Genomic DNA, 7,095 nt, shown 5'->3' with positions numbered 1-7,095 from the left:
ACTATGGGGAAGAAGATGGAGGGGAGGGAGCTGTTGCACTGTGGTAAACTGTGGTCAATGTCATGAGACAAAGTGTATGTGAACTGCTGTATGGAAAGTGTATTTGCTCTGTAAATTTTCACCCAAATCACAATAAAAAGGGAAAAAAAAAAGAGTATTCACCAGCATTTCTGCAAAATCTTGCCTTTAATTTCATTTTCAGAAAATACCATTGCCATTGCCTTTGCTATATATTCTTCACATGAGAATATATACTCATGTTAATCTAAAATGGTTCTTTCAAGTGACTCTTTCAACTTTAGCAATAAAACTGGACATGCACAAGTCATAAGGCAACAGCAGGCCTGAGGACAGCCAATCCTGACAGAGAACTCAGGAAAGCAAGCTCTATCTCATCCTTTTCTTTACTGAAGGTGCTAAACATGGCCTAAAAATGATTTCTGCCACTTTTAGGGAGTTAAAACCTCTGGAAGTATCTAAAATGAGTTCTGACTTTTATAACACCAGATAGCAGCAGTATAACCAACCACCACATTTGGTATCACATTCTATTGTTCCTAATAATAACATCCTTTCAGGAGACCAAATTAACATTAACTTACGCATTGCACAATATCTTCTACAAAAAAAATAAGGAACAAAATCTCCACCAAAAGATGACATGATCTGCATTTTCTACTCTTATCACAAATTATAATTTAAAAGAATCAAACTTACCTATTATTCTAAACAAGTAAATGCTCATGTCACAGAAATTAAGACAAGAAATCTAGACATTTATTAACAACAATGAGCAACTGCTGATTTTAAAAATATTTGGCTATAAAGAAAAGAGAAATATCTACCTGAGAAACAGCTAACATTCATTGGTTTTCTTGATTCCTACAACAAAATTAGATCTAGAAGCAAAACAAATACTATAAACATTGAATATCAAAAGCCCTTTTGTATTCCGCAAACACTACCAGTCCCTATGATTGGTCAAGTTTTTTGTATTGTTTTCCCATTCCTTCTCAAGATAGTTTTCTCTCTAAATACATACATATTCTTTCATTTATGTGTTCTCACATAAATAAAACACTGGTATACATAACATCACCAAGAAGCTGAAGATACTATGTAAGATCTCAAAATCTTTAACCATAGTTCTGTTTCATCTTTCTGCATCCTTCAACCCTTTCTAGAATACAATTCTTACTAGGTGCTGTAAAGTCGGCTCCAACTCACAGCAACCCTGTATACAACGGAACGAAACAATGCCTGGTCCTGTGACACCCTCACAATCTTTGCTACACTTGAGCCTATCATTACAGCCACTGTGTCAATCCATCTCATTGAGGGTCTTCCCCTTTTTCACTGACCCTCTACTTTACCAAGAATGATGTTCTTCCCCAGGGCCTGGTCCTTTCTAAAACATGACCAAAGTACACGTGACAAAGTCTGGCCATTCTTGCTTCCAAGAAGCACTATGCCTATACTTCTTCCTAGACAGATTTGTTCCTTCTTCTGGCAGTCAATGGTATTTCAGCATTCTTGACCAACACCACAATTCAAATACATCAATTCTTCTTCCATCTTCCTTATTCAATATACAGCTTTCACATGCATATTAGGCCACTGAAAATACCATGGCTTAGGTCAGTCTCACCTTAGTCTTCAAAGTGACATCTTTGCTCTTTTAACACTTTAAAGAAGTCTTTTGCAGAAGATCGGCCCAATGGAATACGTACCTCTAATTTCTTGACTGCTGTTTCCATGAGGATTGATTGTGGATCCAATTAAAATGAAATCCCTGACAACTTCAATCTTTTCTTCATTTGTTGTGATGTTGCTTAGTGGTCCAGTTGTGAAGATTTCTATTTTCCTTATGTTGAAGTGTAATTAATACTGAAGGCTGTAGTCTTTGATCTTCTACAGCAAGAGCTTCAAGTCATCTTCACTTTCAGCAAGCAAAGTTGTATCTTTTGCATATTGCAGGCAGTTAATGAATCTTCCTCCAATCCTGATGCACATTCTTTATATAGTCTAGCTTCTCGGATTACTGTGTGTGTCAAGGTTGTCTCCTTTCACCATAGTTATAGATTGAATAACTATGGTGAAAGGAGACAACCTTGACACACACCTTTCCCGATTTTAAAAGTATATAATATCCCCTTGTTCTATTTGAAATCTTGGTCTACGTACAGGTTCTGAATGAGCACAATTATATGTTCTAGAATTCCCATTCTTCATAATGTTATCCATAATTTATTATGATCCACACAATCAAATACCTTTACATAGACAATATAAAAACAGATAAACATCTTTCTGGTATTCTCTGCTTTCAACCCACATCCATCTGACATCAGCAATGATATCCCTCATTCTTCTTCTGAATCCAGCTTGACTTTCTGGCAGTTCCTTATCGATGTACTACTGCAACCTTTATTTAATTATTTCAGCAAAATTTTACATGCATATAATATTAATGATACCATTCAATAATTTCCACCTTCTATTAAATCACCTTCTTTAGAATGGACACAAATATGGATCTCTTCCAGTCAGCTGGCCAACTACCTGTCTTACTTGGCATAAACGAATGAACACCTCCAGTGCTGCATCCATTTGCTGAAACATCTCAATGAGTAATACATCAATTCCTGGGGCCCTGTTTTTTTGCCAAGTTCTTCAGTGCTTGAACTTGTTCCTTCGATATCATTGGTTTTTGATTATATGCTACTTCCTGAAATGGCTGAATGTTGACCAATTCTTTTTGGTACCAGGACTCTGTGTATTTCTTCCATCTTCTTTTCATGTCTTCTGTTTGATTCAGTATTTTGCCCAGAGAATCCTTCAATATTGCATCTAGAGGCTTGAATTTTTTCTTCAGTTCTTTCAGCTTAGAAATGCTTACTTAGCATGTTCCTCCCCCTGGTTGTCTAATTACAGGTCTTTGCACACTTCATTTTAATACTTTACTCTGTCTTCTTGAGCCACCCTTTGAAATCTTCTGTTCAGTTCTTATATTTCATCATTTCTTCCATTTGCTTTTGCTACTTTATGTTCAAGGGCAAGGTTCAAAATCTCTTCTGACATCCATTTTGGTCTTTTCTTCCTTTCCTGCCTTTCTAATCACCTTTTACTTTCTTCATGTGTGATGTTCTTGATGTCATCCCACAACGCATCTAGAGTTTGGTCACTAGTGTCCAACAATGTCAAATCTATTCTTCAGATGGTCTCTAAATTCAGGTGGCATATAATAAATGCTTTATTTTGGCTTTCAAAGACTTTTTAAAATTTTCTTCAGCTTCAACTTGAAATTGCATGTGAGCAATTGATGGTCTGTTCCACAGTCAACTCCTAGCCTTGTTCTGACTGAAGATAGAGAGCAAAGTAATTGTTTAATTGATTATCTCTCATAATTTCCAACTATATGGTGTCAGTTTTCATTTGAAGAATTTCTATTTCTCTCCATGAACTTCTCCATTTTATCATTCAAGATAGTACGTAGTACTCTAACTACAATAAAACTATACAGAATTTTTTTTTCCCAATACGTTTGTATTTAAATGGCTTGGAAACCCTCTTGTTACATGATGCCTAAAAAACGTTTGATAAAATACAAGAAAGATCTTTTAAAATATACAGCTAACCTCACGTGAAACTAAAGAGAAGTCCTCAGAAGCAAAAAAATGAAGCACAAGCACAAATATAGAGTGGTAAGTTGAGCTCTGGTGGTGTAGTGCCTAAGGCATTTGACTGCTAACCAGAAGGCTGGCAGTCCAAACCCACCAGCCACTCCTCAGAAGGAAGGTCGGGCAATCTCCTTCTGTAGTGATACCACCTTGGAAACCTAAGGAGGGGCCACTATGAGTCGGATGCAACTCGACAGCAATGAATTTGGTTTTTGGAAGTGGTCAATGAAGTCAGCAACTACCCTAGGAACATTTGACAATCTCCCATAACCAAGCTGCACTGCCCAATACAGTAGCCAACAGACACATAAGGCTACTTAAATTTAAATCAATTGGAATTATGTAAAATTTTAAATTCTATTCTCAGTCGTAACAGTCATATTTCAATAGTTATGTGTGGCTACTGGCTGTCTTATTGGACACCACAGATATACAACATTTCCCTAATCACAGAAAATTTTATTGGACAATATTGAACAGCCTTCAATTTTAATAATCATGTATAAGACAAAAGTCTCAAACTGCACAATTTGGAAAGCTGAACTACAGATAACCACATAAAGCCTGTACCCATAAAAAACTATAGCCTCAATGAAAGGATAAACTAAGAGAAAAAAAATCTACTCTTTAAAGGGAGACCAGAAGGAAAATTTTCCCTTGGATCTAGGTGTATTTGTGAGTTGGAAAGGGACAGGAAGTATTCCCTGAAAATTTGCAATCAAAAAGCCAATCTTCACATGGGTTTAAAGTTCAAATCTACCCTACTTATACGATGTTAAATTCTCCAAGCCTAGAAATTAAGTAAGGAGCCCTGGTAACACAGTGGATTAAGTAGTTGACTGCTAACCAGAAACTTGGCAGTTCAAACACACCAGCCAGTCCACTGAAGGAAGATGAGGCAATCTGCTTCCATAAAGATTCACTGCCTCCGAAAATCAAAGGGGATCACCCTGGATTGATGGAATCCTCAGATGAAGTCTGCTCTGGAGGAAAGCAACCTTAACTCAAGTCTCATATGAATTCCCACAGATAAAGTTACAATGACAATAACAAAATCAAAAACTATGCAAAATAAGCAAAAAGCAAAAAAGTAACACAGTCATAACTTTAAAAAAAAAAAAAAAAGACAGTAATTTATGTTGGAAAATATATTATGAAATAGAAAATATACATGAAAAACAAAGCAATAATTTTGAAAAAAGAAATTAAAAATAGAGTAACTAAAATTAAACCTCAAAGGACAAGTTCAGTATATTAGACACATTTAAGAGAGAATTAATGAGTCAGATGAAAGAACTGAAATTATCCAGAATGTAGCACAGGAAGACAAGATGAAAAATATAAAGGAAGATTAAGGGACATGGAAAATAAATGGAAAATATCTTATGTGTATACCTAATTGGAGTTTTAGAAAGAGAATATTAAAAATGAGGGACAGGCAACATGCATAGAGAGAATGGCTGAGAATTTCCTGAATTGGTAAAATACACTAAATTCATATAGTCAACAAATTTCAAAACATATAAATTCAAAAGAAATTGAATTTCTAGACATATCATAAAAAAAAAAAAAAAAACCCACTGCTGTCAAGTCCATTCCTACTCAGTGTTCCTACAGGACATAGTAGACCTGCCCATAGGTTTCCAAGGTATAAATCTTTACAGAAGCAGACTGCCACATCTTTGTCCCTTAGTGTGGCTGATGGGTTCAAACCACTGATTTGTCAGTTAGCAGCCAAGTGCTTTAACCACTGAGCCACCAAGCCTCCTTCAACATATCATAACAGAACTACAAAATACCAAGGGCAATGATAGCTTAACAGAAACCAAAGAATAAGTGGCTTATTTGCAACTGAACAATTGGACTTACCGCGGTTCAAACCCACCAGCCACTCCTCAGAAGGAAGATGGGAAAATCTACTTTCGTAGTGATACTGCCTCGGAAACCCAAGGAGGGGTTGCTATGAGTCGGGTCCGACTCGATGGCACATAACAACAACAACAACAACAACAGCTGACTTATCAACTACAACAATGGAAGTCAGAAGACAGTGGAATAGTATCCACTAAGTGAAAAGAAAATAACTGTTACCTATAATTGTATACCCAACTCAGCTAAACACTTTTTTCAAGAGGTTAAAACAAAGAGTTTCAGACACAAACTAGGGAGACTTACTATAAACAGATTCTCATTAATGATGCTTCTAAAACTAAAGCTCACAAAGATGGAAAATAATGCCAAAAGGAAAAGTCTGAAATATAGGAAAGAATAGCAAGAAAATACTAAACATGAGCAGATGTAAACAAATATCAGATGTTCAATTTCTAAATTGAGAATTACCAAAAAACCTACAACACTGAACAAAAGCAATATATAAAACCAAGGAGGGAAATAACAGAAATTAAAGTATTCCAAGTCTCTTATGTCGTTATTAACGAAGATGCGGCAGATAATATCTTTTAATCACAATTCCTCCTTCCCTCATTGGCCCTGGCCATAGCTCTCCTGGAAATTAAAGATACATTTCCTGGACTTCTGGTAAGATGGAGGAATAGGCAGACAAGCAACACAGACCTCTTCAACAAAGAAAAGAAAAACCAATTGACAGAGATACAGAAGATAATCCTGGAACCCCGAGCTTTGAAAGGAACTATACAAAAGTGGATTAGGCACCAACTAGTGGGAAACCTGAACAAAAACAGTGAATACAGAGACAGTCGGAGCTGTGGACTGTCACCTACTCTGACGAGACCAACAGCCTGAATATTTCCAAGTTGTGTTGGGACCTGAGAATTGACCTAAAGATCAGTCCCGGTCACCAAGGGCTGCAGGGACAATTGCTCTGATAGACTATGACTAGGAAAGGAAACAGCAAGGAGGGAGACAACCTGAGCTGTGGACTTTCTACTGTCCAGAGGGCGTAGCCATTTTGAATATTTACAAGTGGCGGCCAGTTTGGATATTTAAAGTGACTGAGGGTGCAGCCATTTTGAATGTTTACAAGCAGTGGTCATTTTGGATATTTAAAGTGACGGAGGGCACAGCCATTTTGAATGTTTACAAGTGGCAACCATTTTGGATTTTAAAATGATATATTTCTCATTCGGATTCCAGGGACCTAAGAACAGGCTCTGTTTGCCAGGGTCAGCAAGGACATTTGAAAGGCTGACAAAGCAAAGGAGACGTGGTGAGCGTATAAATGCTGTCAACTAGTGAATAGAGGAGCACAGCATAGTACCCTACCTGTACAGATAACATACTAACAAAACAAAAAAAAATGAAAATTGTGGGCAAGTCACTCCAACATATAATCACCAATTATATATAAACACAAAAACATCACAATGCCTCAGAGACAACAGAGCATCACAGTCCACACAAAGAAGCAAGATAAAGCAGGAGAAATAGGGACCAG

The 7,095-nt window shown here is 36.7% G+C and overlaps 1 pseudogene; it reads left to right on the top strand.

Moving 5' to 3' along the window:
* Window positions 1-3,677: 3,677 nt before the first annotated feature.
* Window positions 3,678-7,095, top strand: part of LOC103192487 — a 6,111-nt pseudogene continuing 2,693 nt past the window's right edge.

This window comes from Orycteropus afer, unplaced genomic scaffold (assembly GCF_000298275.1).
Source record: "Orycteropus afer afer isolate SDZICR_OR568_19922 unplaced genomic scaffold, OryAfe1.0 scaffold00028, whole genome shotgun sequence".
NCBI classification, from domain to species: domain Eukaryota; kingdom Metazoa; phylum Chordata; class Mammalia; order Tubulidentata; family Orycteropodidae; genus Orycteropus; species Orycteropus afer.
This window is presented reverse-complemented; position numbering and strand designations above follow the sequence as displayed.